General features: G+C 34.6%; 1 protein-coding gene across 2 annotated transcripts in view; it reads right to left on the reverse strand.

Annotated features, from left to right (window-relative positions):
* agtr1b (angiotensin II receptor, type 1b) overlaps nucleotides 1-20,014 on the reverse strand; it is a 248,254-nt gene that overhangs the window by 82,214 nt on the left and 146,026 nt on the right. For both annotated transcript variants that reach the window (XM_087309069.1, XM_087309070.1), the window contains exon 4: nucleotides 9,269-9,336. The gene's annotated coding sequence lies outside the window, so the exon portion shown is untranslated. The remainder of the gene's footprint in view (nucleotides 1-9,268; nucleotides 9,337-20,014) is intronic.

Raw genomic sequence — 20,014 nt, forward strand, 5'->3', positions numbered from 1 at the left:
CTAATGAAATATATATATAGTGACAGTGACATGCCCGTGTAGCATGAACTGGACCAGGTGCAGTCTGATAACAGATGCACAGAGAGCCATTAGTTTGTTAACACAGCCTACGGTTTGCGTTTGCCCTGAAGCAGACATGGAGAGAGCAGCCGTCATATGTTCCAGACGTTTGTACACGACCTGATAAATGTTCAGGCGTCTCTAGGAGTGCTGGTAATAAGAGGCTAATAGAATAAAACAATAACCCACCGCCTCAGGCCTGAGACTTTATACTGACAAATTCATATGATAGAGTTTTATTGTTATGGCGACATTAGCGAGAAGTCGGACGCGGTCTGAGGTGTTTGTGTCAGGAAAGCACGGTAATGAAATAGATTTCAGGTGCGGCGCTCCTTGTGAGTGCATAAATTGATTTGGAGAGCATAACACTAAAAACGCTGAGAAGTGGACAGTTTATTTTAAGTAATGATGATAATGAGATATCGGTCATAAAACAATAAAATGGTGGAGAATTACCTGACTTGAGGGAAATAAAAGCTTTACGAATGAGGATAAAAGTTTATTTGATTGACTTGAAAATGGAATTTTAGCAATGAACAGATTTCGCCACTGAACTGGTGATTCACACTTTTTTTTATTTGTATTGCTCTGTTTTAAAATCTACTAAGCTCATTGGGTTTTGTAACAAAGGAATACAAATAAAAGGAAACAACATTGATACTAGGGATATCCCAATTAGGTTTTTTTTTTGCCTTCGAGTCCGATTCATTTGATTTTGAGTGTCTACCAATACCGAAAACCAATCTGATAATTCTATAATATAAAAAAAAAATAAATAAAAGAATAAAGAAGAGCGAAGAAACAGATCAAGGATGTTCCTTATTGTAACATTCAACAACTTTGTTAACAAACAGATCGAGCACTTCTGTGAGGTAGCTTGAACAATCAAGCAATAAATAACATCAATTCTTCAAATTTAGACTTCAGTGCAGAAGTAAATATGAAAACAATTAGCACCTTAACTTAAAATTCCAATCCCAAGTTTACATATCTCACAGTTTGCTATGGCAATGTTGTTGTCAACAACTTTATAATACCTCCAGACGGCAGACATACTCGTGTTTTCTGCTTCAAGCTGCTTCCGTGTTCTACTTTGCTGGCATTTAACCAATAGCATCTCTGCAACAAAGTGATGTCATGTCGTAAGTGTTGCTGTTTCAGTCAAGAAAGAGGTCTAACTCTGTGCCACAGTATATCTATAGATGTGTTAAAAAAGAATGAGAATATATATATATATATATATATATATATATATATATATATATATCCTGATCAGTAGGTAACGTCTGATTCCGATTGAGTCTGAAACCACGTGATCGGGCCTGATTTCCAATCACGTGATCTGATCTGGACATCCCTAAATGATGCACACACTTTTCTAAAAGGCAGATCAACTAACCCACTCTCATTCTGAAAATGTACCGCTAAATACATTTCTAGAGGGTGCCAAGTATGTCCCAGAAGGTAAGTTCTTTGCAGTTTTTAATTTTGCGAATCTACCAGAGGCCGATGTGTATGCTTTTTAAGATCTCAAATATCTCCATTCGCGCCTGCTGTTCTCGCATAAATCCACCAAAGAGGTCGCTGTCAACTGACTGACTGAGACCCTCCTCCTTCCCTAAACCCAACCAATAGTGTTTTCAAAAGCACCGATTGAACTGCCCACCAACTTCCCTAAATCCAATCTACAGTTTTAAAAGCAATCCAGAAAAAGAAAAGAACAGAGAACAGAGATGAGGTTCTCAAGGTGAATGCGTACGTTGGCTCTAAGGGTCAAACAACAAAAAATAAGGTCAAGAATTTTGGTGTGACTATGGAGTCAGATCTGAGTTTCAATAGTCATGTCAAAGCAGTTAGTAAGCATACGATCATCTCAAAAACATTGCACAATTAGATGCTTTGTTTCCAGTAAAAACGTGTTCATGCTTTTATCAGCAGCAGGGTGGATTACTGTAATGGCCTCCTCATTGGCCTTCCCAAAAAGACAGTCAGACAGTTGCAGCCCATCCAGAACGTTGCTGCCAGGATTTTAAGCAGAACCAGGAAATCAGAGCAGGGTAAATCGGCTTTCAGCTACTAACAGCGCCTCCTACTGCTGAAATCTGCTTCCAGAAATGATCAGATGTGCTCCAACATTAGGCACATTCAAATCGAGACTGAAAACACATCTGTTTAGCTGTGCCTTACTGAATGAGCACTGTGCTACATCCGAAAAATTGCACTATTGTCTTTCTTTTCTATTTCATTCATTTATAACCTGCTTTAATACATTTTAATCTGTTTTTAATCATTTTATTATTTGTTTTTTATTTTCTTAAACTTGTCTTTTTTATTCGTGTTTATGTAAAGCAGTTTGAATTGCCACTGTGTATGAAATGTGCTCATCCTCCTGACACCCCGCACATTGACTTGTGTCCACTGTAGTGGACATTGCATTTTCATACAATTTTCTTAGATTTTTTTGAGTTACTCTGTCAAGTCCTGTTGTACTGTTCAGAGGGCTTTCTAGTGATATGTCATTTGATTGGCTGGCATGCTAGGAACCACTTCTTACACTGCATTCAAAATGGCTGACATACAAAAACAGCACACTTTATGGGAAGAAGAGAGGCATGTAAAATTTTGCTTTTTAAATGTTTTTTTTCTTTTTTTCTACCATTATTGTTACATATATATATATATATATATATATATATATATATATATATATATATATATATATATATATATATATATATATATATATATATATATATGATTTTGTTTGTGATGACTTGTTTGTGTTTCAAAATATCATCCTTTTTTCATATCATCCGTCCACCAGGACCATCCTAATGTAATTATTGACTCCATGTTGTAGGAGGCAGAACTGAAGCAGAGAGGATTCTTTATAAGATAGTTGAGGGAGACTCTGAATTACAGTCTGACAATTAGAGAATTAGAGACAATTAGAGAATGACAATCAGTTTTTGATCACGTTTATGTTACATATATTTTTTATTTATTTATTTTTTTATTGAGTTCGGCTCTCTTTTAGACTTTCAGGAATTTCAATTCAAAAGGAAAAAAAAGGCTTTTTTTTTGTTACATTTATATTGGACTATTATCCCTTTACAGCCATATCCTGTACAGTTTTGTTGTCTGAGTGGCGGTCGTTTTGAACTAAAATGATCCTGTGGTCCACTACAGTGGACATGCTGTAAAATTAAAAACAAAATGTAGAAACTCCTAATTGTAGATTTTGTTTAACCCAAAGAATGTAGGAAATCACAAAAAAAAAGGGGGAAAAAAAAGAAAGAAAAAAAATAATTCGGGTCTCAGTAGGATATAAATAAACTTGCCTTGCCTTTCCTTGTCTAAATATCCTTCTATGTAAAAAGAATGCTATTTTGCTAGTCTTCACCAACCCTTTCCACTCCTCCCCTGGAGTAAGAGTATCCTTAGAAAGCAGCTTGCTGAATACAGAGCTTGCTATGTAGCTTCAGAACAGCCAAGTCAACAAGTCAAAGTATGAAGTGCAAATGTGTGTGCGAGACTGCGAAAGCACTGTCTGGAGCATATTTTTTGACTAATTTGCCCGATAGGGTATGATGGGAATATTAATTAGCCACATCCATGACCGTCAGATAATAACAATGTCAGTGGGCTGAATGGAAGCTCTGACCTGTAAAAAGCCTATTCATATTCTCCAGTCTGCCATAGTTCTGCAGACACAGGACTTTTTCACACAGTTCCTAAATGTGCCAATTGTCCTTTTGCAAGGCATTGTGACTGAAGTCTGTAAAAAAACACCTACTTTTTTTTTACGGGACACAGATTTAACATTCACAGCTCATTTAGGGCAGTTTTGTCTCGAATAGGCCAATTTGGAAACAACGCTCGGGAAGGAACAGGCATATATGTTCGTTGGCCTTTTGAAGCACTTCTAATGTTTAGGTTATAATTACATGTCATGGAGCACAAACACGGAAGCGGATGATGTGCTGTGATTGGTCAACCCCTGCTAGGCTCTTTCTCTACACCCATGGTTTGTTCGCTCTTCTTCGACAAGTTTCACAGCATGAAATGTAAACACGAAACCTCTGGCTGCATCCTTCTAATGTCTGCCTTCAGATGGTGAATCTTTAAACCGTTCCACTTGAGGTCAGTTTTGCTCACCGCAGAAACACACATGCTGGTTTCGCGCATAAAGAACACATGTCGGGGGACGTATTTAAATAGCACGTTCGGAATAACACACATGGTACTTTGTGTATAATAAACAAGAAAGAAAAAAGAAAATACTAGTTGACTTTCATGTTTAATTCAATATGTTAATTGCTAAAATTTGTGAAAATTACTTTAGTAATTTTGAGTGAAAACTGCTTATATGCATTTGGTTAGGTGTAATTAGTAATTATTTATTGTAATTAGATCACTTTTTCCACAAAAAAAGTAATGTAAGGGATTGCTTTTATTACAGTTACTTAATGTACTTGCATTAAATATTGTGAATAAATCTGGAATAATCAATTCAGAGTAACATAATAACAAAATGCAAATGTATTTTGAAGTATGATTCATTTTTTCAGAAGGTTAGATTTATCAAGATGATTGAATGAGTTTAAAAAACAATGAATTGAGTCATAAATTAATGACAGCACACATTCAAAAAAATATTAATAACTAAGTTCCACAAAATAAATTTGTGTTGGGACAACATAAAGAAGTTAAATTATTTTGGTTTTTACAATTTTTTTGTAAAAAAAAAAAAAAAAAAAAAAATCCAGAATTGAGTTGTTTTAGCTCAATTTAAATAAGTAGTTTGTATAAACAGCAAATGTAGTTTTCCATTTACATATTTTATTCATAATATTTATTATTCTTTAAGTGTTACATTTCTCAAATTTAATTTCTATTGTCTATGCATTTAGATTTATCAGGATTTTAACAAGTATCGAGTAAAGTAATTCAATGACTTATTGAGTAATTGAGATACTTTTTAGACATAGTAATTTATAAATATATTAAGTACACTTTAAAGATGTAATTGGTCATTAGTAACTCACTCAATACTGATGATAATTAAAGTATATATGAAAAAGAAACATTATGTAATTTTAATGAGAAAGTGCAGCTTATTTTATGTTTTTATGGCAGTTAATTGGGACATTTTACAATAAGGTCTCACTTTGTACAATAATGCATTACTAACTACTCATATCCAGAATTTGCATTATAATATCGCTAAAACATTTATTAATCATTTAATTATTAAAATTACAACTGTTCGTTGTCAATCCATGTTAGTCCAGGTTCATCAAATAAAACTAACATGGATTGTTTTTGGTTTTAATAATATGTTAATAATTATTAAACATTATGTTATTATTTAACTACTAGTTTTTAAACGTATTTATTATTTAAATGTTATTTATTTATTATTAACAAATTAACTCATTTATGTTCATAAATATTTATATACAGTTGATGTCAGAATTATTCGCACCTTTTTAATTGTTTTTTCTTTTTTAAATATTTTCCAAATGATGTTTAACAGAGCAAGGAAATTTTTACAGTATGTCTGATAATATTTTTTCTTCTGGAGAAAGTCTTATTTGTTTTATTTACAAAGATTATATATATATATATATATATATATATATATATATATATATATATATATATATATATATATATATATATATATATATATATATATATTACATACATATTACATATATATTACAAAGATAAAATAAAACAGTTATTAGAGATGAGTTATTAAAACTATTATGTTTAGAAATGTGTTAAAAATAGTTTTACATGTAATTTAAAATTATCAAATGTAATTGAAATATCGTAAAATAGACCATTTTAACTGATATACTGTACATTATAATATATATGTTCTTGACTTTTAAAAATGGGAAAATAAAGTAATAAGCATAATTAATGATTAAATATTGAAATTAATTTATATCTATTTATATCTATACTTTATTGAGCTTAATTCAAATGCAGTATAATAATATGCATTTTTTGTACTGCAATGATTATTTTGAGAAAAAAAAGGATAAAATAAATCAATTAATATACTTTTAATCCAAAAACGATCAAAGTATCCTACAAAAAGTTTTTTTTTATCTTACAAGATAAAACGTGTCTTTTCCACCGTTCTTCACTTTAAAGATGAGAGCACGCAGCATTTAGCATTTCCTTTTGAGAGGTGTCCATTTGAATAGCTCCAAAAATCCACATACAACTACGGCAGTCAATAAAACATGGCCGGCAACACCCTCGAATGTTACGAAAGAGGATTTTGGGGGTCAGTAAGTTCATTGTTTGCATTGTTTGCATGCAAAGAAAAGGCCGGCTGGGCCATTCTTGTGTGTTCGCTCTCTCCCTCAAGCAGCTTATTTAAGACTTAGGACCTTTAAAGAACTTTACGGTTTTAAAATTCGGGCTCGTTTATCCAGTGTTAAGTCCTGAGGAACATGCTTTATTCAGTGTCTGATTGTTTGCTTACATGTGTTTTAAAGAGAGCTACAAATATACAGAGAACAAAACCTGATCTGACTGGAAGCCCATAAAACAATCTATTCAGCGGCTTTGAAGCAAACCACAACATGGGGCAGGTTTTGTTTCAGTTTAGCATTTCACAGTCTAGAATCGAACACACTTCTGCAGTTTTAGGAGATTTTAAATATGGTGTACGATTACACTTAGCAAAATTCATTGAAGTCAAAACAGATTATTAAAATTGCTATTAATATTTTAGAAATATTTTTAACGGAGTGATTTTTTTTCAACAAATTTTAGTCGGCTAACACTATAATAACTGCACAATATATACATCATTTATAATTTATAATAATTAATGAATAATTAATAATTTAGACTATAAATAATTTATTATGTATCAGCAAACAGTCAATTCATCATTTGTAAAGCATTAACTCTACATTAATAAGGCATAAGTAAGCAGTTTATAAATACAGCTACAAAGACAGTATTCTTGAGTAACTGTATTTAACAGTAAATGGTTTTGAATGAGTAAGTAAATAATTAATAAACTACTTAAATTAACATTTGAGTAACATTTAAATAGCTTTTTTATCCTTATTTTCTATTTCAGTATGATGACATATTTTCTACTGAGACCAAAGATTGAGTAGAGAGCTTTATTTTTGCACTCCATCTCTTACCTTTACTTGCAGAAAACTAACTGTTGGAGAGGTGAGAAAAAGCATATTTTACCCAAGCCGTCTAACTGACATCATCAGAGAAAGACTGCTTCTTTGAGTTTAAGCAATAGAGGTGTGAACCTATACTGGTCTCACAGTTCGGTTTGGTTACGATTATCATGCCATCGATTTGGTTCAATTTGATATCTCGGTGCATCGACGATGCTTTCCATACACAGTGTTATATTTTGGGGAGAGGCTATAACAAACTGTCTGTATAAACACACAGACACACAGCACCACACTGTCTCATTCAAACTCATACACAAACATAGACAGCACCAAACAAACACACACACACACACACACACACACACACACAGACACACACACACACACACACACACACACATATACACACTTAAGCCCTCGCAATATGCGTTTAAAAAATAATAAAAATAATTTTTTTTAAAAATAAATAAAATAAAATGAAAAAAAGTGCCCATGCCCATGATACGGGCTGGCCCTGAGTTGGCTCCTAATCGTTGTAAATACCAGCGCTTACCTCCCTCATGACAGAGCACATAGGAGATAGATGACGTCAGTACATAACAACCGGTTATGATTATTACTGAACCGATACCGAATTATCTGCGTCTGCATCGCAGTGCACCAAAAAAACAAGTAATTTTGACACCCCTATTAAGCAAATCAGTTTTGATTAGGGATTACCAATACAGTTTTGTGTGTGTATGTGTGTGTGTGTGGATTAACTTGTTTACCTTAATACCCTAAAAAAACACTTTAAACCTTTAAAAAATACCTTAATAAAAAATGTGCAATAAGCATTGTAAATTCTGACCGATTTTATTTATGATTTATTTTTTAAAATAATAATTTAAAAGTTAAAATAAATATGTTTTTAAAGTTAAATCATATAACACATTATAACACAATGGCATTGTATGCACTGGATTTTTTGTTGCTAATATTATTAGAGGGCAAGGTGTCTAGGCACCTATTGTATCCGTTTCAGTTCATATTATTATGCTTCCGCTTCTTCTTCTTCCGCTCTGGGAGTCTATGGCAGCTCTGTGAACCGTTTGTGGCATTTGGCACACTGATAGAGGACAGTCTGATCTTCAACCACAACAAATTTGGACTCTCTAACTCAAACTTTCCAGCATCACCACTTGTCCAGTTTCACTTATGTTAATTGTTATAACTTTTGAACCAAATGGGCTACAATCAAAATTTTACCTTATGACGTAATTTTCTGTCATAAAATGTTTTTCGCTATTTTGAAAACCTATTTTATCAAACTCCTCCTAGGCCGTGTATCCGCTTTTCAATAAAACTGAATCACATCATCAGCAGACAATGCTGACCAAACGTTATGGAATTCAAGTTGAACAAACGATTATTGGTTAACTTGCGAACAATTCTAAGGTAGAGCTTGGGAAAATGGACTTGAGGCGATATCTTTGTAATGTGTTGACGTATTCACACTAAAATTTGTGTGTTTTGACAACTATGGTCTGTGGTTTCTAGCAGAAATAGCAGAATCTGTGCACTGGTGCACCTAGTGAACCATTGATACAAAAATTGGCTTTTTTTTTTTTCTTATACATTCTCAATCCAAAATTCATACACTTTTCGGAGCATGCTGAGTCAGATGATGTCTGATTTTCCCAGGTTAGCTATTTTTTCATCAATCATTACATCCTTCAAATGTATTCAAAAACTCATTGTTTCACTTTGTCTGATGCTCCGTACTAACCTTGTTGCTTTTGGCCTCTGGACTGCTTTGCTCATTCTGCCTCTGGACTGCTTGGCCCCTTAATTGCTGCTTGCAGCTATGTTCATTATCATTATTATAGATATTTTTGTTTTAATCCAGATTAAAAAAAACACTATGTAACACTATGAATGATTGCTTAGACTAGTCAGTTCACAAAAGTTCAGCTGGTGTAAGAAGAGGGCAGAAAGCTGACAGGAGTGCGAATTAAATCAGAAGAACTGAGGTCAGAACAGAGACTCACGTGAGGAGATACATCCAGCAGAGGACGAGGGTCAGACTCCTGAGTCCTGCTGATGTGTCCACTTTCACCTGACAACACAGATACAGAAAAGAACAGTGTCATGTTATTAGACTAGAAATGATGTAATGTATGACAGAAAAAAAGTTGTAAAGCATGTGTGCACACGACTGCTGTTTTTAAGAGAATAGCCATATCAATAAAGGCCATTTAACTTTTTAATCATTGGATTAAGTCTTGGACTGATGATTTAAAAAAAATATAATTTGTATACATCCAAAAATACTGAATGTTACTTCAAATTGGTTACTTCAGACACAACTTAGGTCTTAAACAAACTTTCATCTGGAAGCCTAATCTCACAAAACTTGGCGTTAAGCATGCCAGGCATCGTATCCTGAGCCTTCATATTACTAGTGTCGGCTGTACCAATGATATGGCTTTAATGAAGGTAGAAGTTGGCATCAAACCTTATTAAACAAGTAATTTATTAACATTTTAAAAATATTCAGGGTGACACGGTGGCTCAGTGGTTAGCACTGTCACCTTACAGCAAAAAGGTCACTGGTTCGAGTCCCAGCTGGGCCAGTTGGCATTTCTGTGTGGAGTTTGCATGTTCTTCCCATGTTGGCGTGGGTTTGCTCCGGTTTTCCCCATAGTTCAAAGACATGCGGTATAGGTGAACTGAATAAACTAAATTGGCCATAGTGAATGAGTGTGAATGAGTGTGTTTGAATGTTTCCCAGTGATGGGTTGCAGCTGGAAGGGCATTCGCTGTGTAAAACATATGCTGGATAAGTTGGCGGTTCATTCCGCTGTGGCGACCTCGAATAAATAAAGGGACTAAGCTGAAGGAAAATGAATGAATGAATGAAATATTCAGACTACTCACTTGTGGTATCTAATGATGAATAATGTTGACTAAAAATACATAAAATAAATACAAAAATTTAAGTTTAAAATAAAACTTATAGATATGCCATACTTTATTAAACAACCCCTCTATGGATTGACTCACAAGTAGGGTACACTCACTCACACTGCATGTAGCCTAGTGTCATTCCTCAATATAGCTTTCAATTAATACATAAAGGACTTGTTATTCCAGGTTTTAATTCCAACCACATACAGTGGACTCACTAACTAATGCACCGCCCAGCAGAAACACATCAATACATGCTCATAGCTAGCGGCTAGTCTGGCCACGCGTGATCATATAAAGCAGTCCCCAGGATTTGTTCTTGTCACAAATGGCCATTACTGACATTAGTAGTGTAATGAGGGAGTCCCGGGACGGTCAGTGGTGCCGGGGGGGAGGTTGGAGCTCCTCGAGCACCACCTGCTTTGCTTGTTCACGCTGTCACTGCTCGGCCTGTTTTGGGCACGCAGGGGTCTTTTAGAGTTTAGATATGCCTTTGAAGCCCTCTTTGATTTTTAGAATATGCACACGATCAATAAGGAGCCAGGACTTCAAAAGAGGTTTGCGGCCCTCACCTGCTGCTGGTCACCGGTGGCTGAAGAGTTTCCAGTCCCACACAGAGACCAAACAAACCAACAGCAAAAACAGACACAGAGCAGCTAATAAACGTACAACAACACACAAAACACAGCCTTGTAAAGCCGGCCTTCAAAACACTAATAAATGCGTTAGTGCCAATAAGGGCACTAACAAACATTTACTATGGAACTTAAAAGATGCTGCCTGAATACTGATTCGGTTTAATTTTGTGCTACTAAAAAAATGCAGTGACTTGATCTTCATTACTTTCAGCCGATAGACTCTAAATAGATGGATTTCTATGACTTTTACAAATGGATGCCGCCTCTTATAGTGGCCTATTTAAGAGTATAGTGTATGGATTCTAACATAGCATATAAGTCATTCATGTACCTCTTTTAATGTAAATAAAAGTGAACTCGTGAAAAAAACCCAAGTGTGTTTAGGATGGATAGATAGATAGATAGATAGATAGATAGATAGATAGATAGATAGATAGATAGATAGATAGATAGATAGATAGATAGATAGATAGATAGATAGACAATGATTGGATGGATGGATGGATGGATGGACGGACAGATAGATAGATAGATAGATAGATAGATAGATAGATAGATAGATAGATAGATAGATAGATAGATAGATAGATAGATAGATAGATAGATAGATAGATAGATAGATAGATAGATAGATAGATAGATAGTTAATGATTTTTGCAAATTACACAGTATTTAACTGTATTATGAACTGTATTTTACTGTGGGACAGTTGTACAGTAATGCTGCTGTATTTCAAGTTTTCATTTTCATACAGAAAATGTTTTATATATTTTATAGTAAACACATACAATACTGTAAATACATACACAGCAAGGTAAATGGTGCTGTAAATATAAATACAGTATTTTTATTGATTTAAAGTAGGTTACTGGAAAACTGAAATTTAATAAGAGCTGAATTTTACTGTAGAACAGTTTAGCAGTAATGTTACTGTATTTTAAAGTTGCATAGTAAAAATTACTGTATATTTTATAGCAAAGACATGTAAATACATAGACAGCAAGATAAATGGTGATGAAAATGGTAAGTTACAGTAAGTTACTGGTAATCTGCTGCCAGTAAGTTATTGTAGATTCTACAGGAAATTGTTAACAATGTAGATAGATGAAATGTTTTTTATTGAAGTACTTTGCTTATTTTGTAAAACTAGCATTTTGTAAAACTAGCATTGCTAACATTACAAATGATGAAGATTTACAGAAAAGACCTATTGTTTTCAAACTGTTCTCTAATTTTGTTCTAAACCATGGCTATAGCATGCAGAACCAGCACAGGCTAACTGGGAAAATGTGCCCTATGTTCCATTTTTGGGAAACCGCAAATACATTCAATGTCATATGTTTGCAGGTTGTGGGTAAAATGAACTCTTTATGGTGATATGATGCCACTTGGCAACTTCTGTATATGAAAGTAAATTCAGAAAAAAAGCAAGTGTGTTGATCTGAGAACAGCAAATTGCATAATGGTTCCTGTGCTATGAACTATGCCTCCATGTTTCTTCACATCATGCTCTGAATCTACAAAATGAAAAAGTTCAGTTCAAAAACTGGCCCTCTTTGGTGCTTTCTCTCTCTGTGAAGAGAGTTAGAGAATCGCGACAGCCATCCACCCACTTCAAACAGCCTTTGATTAATGAATAATATTTGACATTCGCTTTAATGTCACGAGAAGACGCTCAAACGTAATGCCACATATGAAACACTAAATATTCCTTAAGAATAGCTTCATATTGGAGCTGAGAAGAAGTGGCAGCAAAGGTTAAAAAGTGGATTGTAATGCATGTTATCTAAATAAACCCAAGAGACGATTATCCTTTAAATCTGCAGGACCTATGAAATGTCTGTCAGATCCTAGTGAATGCTTTTTTTATTGCGATTCATCTTAATCTCATCCAGGGGAGGGTTGTGAATGACAATGAACAAACTCTCCACCATAAAGCTTCCATTAGGATTAAGCTGCGAATGCAAACGAAGCTTGTCATGCTCTATATTTTTTTTTTTCCGGTGCTTTCCTTTTGTTTGGTGCATCTGAATTAGCACAAGAGGCGTATATTTCTGAGAGTTTGACACAGTCAGCATGACCTAAACTAGTTTCTTCATTCTCACCTAGCAGTAATCACCACTCGCTGGTGCTCTGATAATAAAAGGTGTGGTAGAGGCAGGTTACCTCCTCCCGACTGCCACAATGGGCCCCTGTATAGACTTTAGGCAGGTACGGAGGCTTGGATATTGGCATAATAGGCCGAGTAGCACCCCATTTGCATTCCGCCATTCAAGGGCCAAGACTATGTGCATCGAAACATTTGAAAAGGCCCCTTTCAAAAATGCTAATGGGATTGTGTTTGGCACAATGCGAGAGGGACGAGCGCAAACTTCCTGAGTTGTGAAGTCTGTGGCGGTGGAAGCCTTTAATTGCAGGCCAGCGCTTGTTATCCATACTGTGAGCTCGTTAGCTTTGACTAGGACACATGGATGGGGAATGTCTGCGTCTATGTTCTGTGTTTTGAAAGACATCTTTAGTCAAACATTATTTTTTTTTTTACACACTTTTATTACACTTCTGAATTATGTATATATATATATATATATATTTCACAACACTTCTATATAGCGACATTTAAAGGCTTAACTAGGTTAATTAGGGTAACTAGGCAGGTTTGGGTAATTAGGCAAGTTATTCTATAATGATAATTTGTTCTGTAGGCTATGTAAAAAAAAAAAAGCCTAAAGGGGCAAAAATTTTTACCTTAAAATGTTTTTAAAAAAATTAAAAACGGCTTTCATTCTAGCTGAAAGGGCTAATAATAATAAGAAGAATAATAAGACTAATAATTATAATCTTTCAAGTGCTGGCTGGGTCAGTTGCATATCTCTGTGGAGTTTGCATGTTCTCCCTGTGTTTGTGTGGGTTTCCTCCAGATGCTCTGGTTTCCCCCACAGTCCAAAGACTTAAATAATTGAATAAATAAATAAATAGAAAATCTATTTTGGTGTTAAATAGAGTTTGAGTCCAAATTTGAGAGTGTATGGGTCTCTCCCGGTACTGGGTTGCAGCTGGAAGGGGATCTGCTGCTTAAAATATGTGCTGGATAAGTTGGCTGTTCTTTCTGCTGTGGTAACCCCTGATGAATGAATGAATGATTGAATGAAAAAATATATAGATATAGATAGTTTTCGATATAACTATATCTATATAATAATATATACTATTATAATATAATAGTAAATTAGTTATTAATAATTTTTTTGTTATAGTTTTTGGTATAGTTTGTTATTTAATATTGTTTTAGTGGATGTCTTCTATGTGTATGTATGTGAATGTTTGCTTATCTATTTATTATGATGTACATTCATTTACTTTAATTTATGATTAACATTTTTAGTTGAACATAATTTTTCTTAAAAAGAAAAAAAAACAAGCATGAATGCATATTTTAAAGATAAGTAGAGGATTTTAAGCTAAATCAAACCCCACTATTCCATCAATAAATGCTTGCATTCAAACTAAAGTCCAAAATTTAAAACAAAATGACCCCCGAGGGGGTAAAAAACGTTTCATTTGCCTTGGTGAATTGTGACTGACCCTTTCTTATAGCCTTTTTGCAGTTCTCCCGCAATTGTTCTGTTTTCCCCCCTTTATCCTTTTCTTCTTCTTCTTCTTCCTCCATTTAGTGAAAGGCAATTACATCCTCTCAGAAATCGGATGTGAGAGCTTCTATAAAGACACTTTAAGCGCACATGTTTTAAAGGAGCAAATACTCGACGGCAAATTCAAAATTAGAGCAAATTACGCATCAAGTGATTATAAAACTGTTGGTAGTATAGAAATCAGGCCCATAGAGAGGAGGTGAAAATGACTGGCCAATTTGTAGCAACCGGCCATAAGAAGCAATGGCAAAGTCAAGTCCCGAAGCGACAGTAAGCGGGGAGGGAGGGGTGGCTTGCGTGTGGTAAAAATAATTTCAGTTAATGGTCAGAGCGCGGACCTCAGCTAACACACTAACTGACACTGGAGGTGCAGGTAATCAAACTGACATTAATGCAGGCCCCGAATGTGACATCTCGTCATCAGGAATTTTCTTCATTGGCACAGAAAATGCCAGGCTGCTCACCTCTGACTGCGTGGCCCCCACATCTATTAACCTTATTGATTTGGAGCCCTGCTGATCCCCTCCAGATCTCCAGCACCCCCGCTGAGCCGCTGAAGTGGATCAATCCGTCGCCGGGGGCCACAGCTCTAACAACGATGCGCATGGAGACCACTGTTTGTGGCATGAAATTAATATCCAGATACGGCTTTGAAAGTGCAGTGCTCCATTTGCACATTGGGTTTTTTTTTTTCCCCGGCATCTCTCCACCTCTCGATGGAGTTTATGCAAAGAGGACCAGTGGGTGTTTTGATATTGGTATTTGGAGAAAGCACATAATTTCACGGCCCCTTAATATCATAAAACAGGCATTACCATCATTACAAGTACAAATCAATAATGGGATAATACAGTACAGTATGTGTGTTTTTTTAATTCGTTGATTGCCTTTTGATAAATGAATGTTTGCGCTGAACTGATTTGCTCTGGGAGCCATGTCAAAAAAAGGAAGGGAAAATTATGACTACTCTGGATATCACATTTACATTTAATTTGCAGTTGCTATGAGCAAATACCACTCCAGATTATGAGTTTTACAAATAGCGCATTTAGATTAATAAAACAGTCTTTGGATGAAGTAGCCGTGCTTGATAAAGAAACGCCAGTAATCAGTATAATCCATGCACGACCAACTGGAAGTTAAAGTTTAATACATGCACAAAAATAAAGCATGGCTTAACAATTGGCATTTAAATTTTACACACGCGGGCTCTCTTTTGTGGGCTACGCTCTTCTTGATTAATCATTTACATAGCTGATTTTTCATATTTGTTATGCTCTGATTGTGTGCGCCTCTTATTTGATGAACACTGGGATGGACTATGGTGAGGCATTAGACATTACTTTCACTCAACAATCTTAACTCTGAGGTTTAGTGTCCATTATGATAAATATATACACTTACTGCATTTATCTGGCAAAGAAATATGGTTTCATTGATATTAAGGGTTAGTTCACCCAAAAACCAAACTTCTATTATTAATTACTCACCCTCATGTATTCAATCCAACATAGGCTCATTCTGAAAACATTGGCCTATATAAATGTATAGAGATAGCGAATTATGTAGCCAGTAGTACGTATGGTTGTATTTCATCTATAAAATGAACGCTACGGGGTGGTATGATGCAGTTCCTTTTGCGCTGACAATCTACCTCCATGTAGACGGCTTTCCCGCTGTTACCAGTTTGCCAAGTGGCTTTCAGTGTATGTCGGTGGACTTGAGACTCAAAGAGGAGTTAACCACAACAACGTTTTTGAGTCCTGCGAAAAAAGCAGGTATAATAAGAACATCGTGAGAATTTGGTAAAATCTGAAAACGTGGTTGAAAATCAGGCGAGGGCTTTTCTTTTTTTTCTGGATTGCTTTTGAAAACACTATTGGTTGGGTTTAGCTGGTTGGGAGGAGTTGATCAGTCAGTCACAGTCACAGTGGCCTCTGGTGGATTTACGTGAGAAGTGCAGGCGCGAAAAGCACTTGCGAGAGAAATTTGAGATTTGAAAAAGCATAAACAGTGGCCTCTGGTGGATTCGTGACTACAAAAACTGCAAAAAAAACGTGGCTCCTGGAACGTATTTGGTGCTCTACAAAAAAGTATATAGCGTTACGCTTTCAGAATGAGCCTTTGCTCTGTTGACTTTTGATGTTGAAATTCAACTCTACACTTCAACAAAGTGACTTTTATTGACAATTTATTCACTTGACATTAACATTTTACTGACATTTTAGTCAAATATATCACTTTAAACTATTAAAAATAAATCAAATGTCAATAAAAATTCAATAAAAGACACTTTTTCAAGGTTAAAAAACGCTTTTTATTCTAGCCGAAGGAAAACAAATCAGACTTTCTCCAGAATAAAAAATATTATCAGATATACTGTGAAAATGTCCTTAATCTGTTAAACATAATTTGGGAAATATTAAAAAAAGAACAAAAAATTCAAAGGGGGTTTAATAATTCTGATTGCAACTGTATATATATATATATATATATATATATATATATATATATATATAGTACTGAATTTTTTTACAAACACACAAAATGGTTTTTCAGATGATATTTGGACAACCCGAATTATCAGTGCGTTACATCATCACACAAACATTTCACTCTCGCTAACAAAAACTTACAAGAGGAGTCAGATTACCAATAGTGGCTCCTACGGGACCTGTTTTTGTCCCTAAAAGCTCCTCATCTGTCTACAGTGGCTGCCCTCGAGACTTTCAGCTTTAAACAGGTGGCGTGTGTGGGATCAGAGAGGATGGACTGGGAATCTAGACCTTCTATTATAAGCCTAATCACAATCTGGGGGTCAAAGGTCAACTGCCCTTCCGCATGACCTCCCTTTGTTCTTCGGAAAGAAACAAGACAGAAAATGCCCCACTTTGCTGACTATTTATGCTCTTTTTTTTTTTTTTTGGAAGTAAAATATTATGTTCAGCTGATTCTCATTGATTCGCTCAAACTGCCAAACTAAACTCAAAATTCCATTCCTTTTTGAAGTCAAGCCCAGGAACAAAAGCATCTGCAAAAATAATCTTCAGACACTTTCTCTCTCTCTCTCTTTCTCTCACAAAACACACACACGCACAGACACACACACACACATTCACACACTTTTTCAAACAACCCAGCTGCAAAAACTTTGTCTGGACAGATGCATAGCAAAGAGAAATTATTAAATATTATAAGAGCATTTTTTATGGAGCCAGATCAATCTAAAAAATTATACATTTACAAAATAAAATGTATACACAATTCACATTTACAAAATACTATTCATAAACACAATTCGTAAATACACAAATCCAATTTGTAAATTTAAAACAAAACTTTTAAAAATGCAAATCCAATTAATAAATTTAAAAGCAATTCGTAAATAAGCAAATTCAATTCATAAATTCAAAACAAAATTTGTAAATACACAAATCCAATTCGTAAATTCAAAACGCAATTTGTAAATAGGCAAATCTAATTCGTAAATTTAAAATACTATTTGTGAATGAGCAAATCCAATTTGTAAATTCAAAACAGTTCGAAAATACGAAAATCCAATAGATAAATTCAAAATACAATTCGGAAATATGCAAATCCAATTTATAATTTCAAAACAATACATAAATATGCAAATCCAATTAGTAAATTCAAAACACAATTAGTAAATACGCAAATACAATTTGTAAAATCAAAATACAGTTCGCAAAAATATGAAAATCCAATTTGTGAATTCAAAACACAATTCAGAAATATGCAAATCCAATTCGTAAATCGAAACAGAATTCGTAAATACGCAAATCCAATTCGTAAATTCAAAACGCAATTTATAAATATGCAAATTAAATTCGTAAAATCAAACCACAATTCGTATATACGCAAATCCAATTCATAAAATCAAAACACTATTTGTAAATAAGCAAATCCAATTTGTAAAATCAAAACACAATTCCTAATACGCAAATCCAATTTGTGAATGCAAAACACAATTCGTAAATACACAAACCCTAGTCATAAATTCAAAATACGCAAATCCAATTTGTAAATTTAAAACACAATTCATAAATATGCAAATCGGATTCGTAAATTCAAAACAATATTCATAAATACACAAATCCATTTCATAAACTCAAAACGCAATTCGTTAACACGCAAATCAAATGAGTAAATTTTAAACACAATTCATAAATACACAAATCCAGTACGAAAACTCAAAGCACATTTCATAAATATGCAAATCCAATTTGTTAATTTAAAACACCATTCGTAAATATGCAAATCCAATTGGTAAATTTAAAACACAATTCCATTGATGTGTCGAGTACAGTAAATGACAGTGTGACATTACTTGACCCAAACTTTGACATTTTATCTTCACAAAAGTTTTAAGAATTAAAGTGGACAATTTATTTGCATTCAAGATATTATATTTGATGCAGACACCAAAATGGTCCACTAGCTATTTAACCCTAACAAATGCAGAGAGTAGATTTTCATTTCTTTAACAACCATGTCAGAACACACATCCTGTGGTCATGGAAAATAGTCAAATGGGTCAAAATATTGGCATGCAACAAGCAAGGAAAACCTTGAAGGAAATTGCTGAAATTACTAAAAAATGGGTTAAGAACTGTCCAACACATTAGTAAAAAATGGAAGGATAGTGGGGAACCATCAATTTGAGGGAGAAATGTGGTCGGAAAAAAATCTTGAATGATCAAGATCGGCTATCACTTAAATGCCATGGTGAAATCAATATGGAAAAAAATAGCAGAATTCAGTGTTCATGTTGAATAGTGAAAGTAAGAGCATACACAGATGCACAATGAGAAGGGAACTGGACTAAACTGCTGTGTAGCCTTAAGAAAACCACTTTTCAGCGATGCTTATAAGGGAAAAAAGCTTTCATTTTAATGACTTTGGAAGAAGGTCAAGCGGTCTGATGAGTCCAGATTTACCTTGTTTTAGAGTGATGGGCACATCAGGGCAAGAAGAGAGGAGGATGAAGTGATGCACCCATAATGCATGGTGCCTACCATATAAGCATATGGAGGCAGTGCAGTGTGCTCTGTGGATACAGCAGTTGGTCAGGTCAGGTTCAGTAACGTTCTGTGCCCAAAGAATGAGGTCAGCTGACTAAGATACTGAATAGCCAGGATATTCCATCAATGGATTTATTCATCCATGATGACACCGGCAAATTCCAAGATTACAATTCATTAGACTCAAATTGGTAAAGTGTGCTTCAAGGATAGTGAGACATCACTTTTAGACACGGATTGGCCACCACAGACTCCAGATCTTAACCTATTGAGAATGTTTGGGATGTGCTGAAGAAGATTTTGCACAGTGGTCAGACTCTCCCATGATTAATACAAGATCTCGGTGTAAAATAACAGAAGTAATGTAAATCTGGAGGCCACTAACTGTTGTGAAATTGCAGAGGCATAATTAAATGGAGCTATTCGAAGCTAAAGGAAGTCCATCGAAATATTGTGGTAATGTGTTTGTGTGATGTGTGTAATCTAAAGGAGGTCATTAA

This window comes from Danio rerio, chromosome 24, assembly GCF_052040795.2.
Source record: "Danio rerio strain M-AB ecotype USA chromosome 24, GRCz13ab, whole genome shotgun sequence".
In the NCBI taxonomy this organism is placed as follows: Eukaryota; Metazoa; Chordata; class Actinopteri; order Cypriniformes; family Danionidae; genus Danio; species Danio rerio.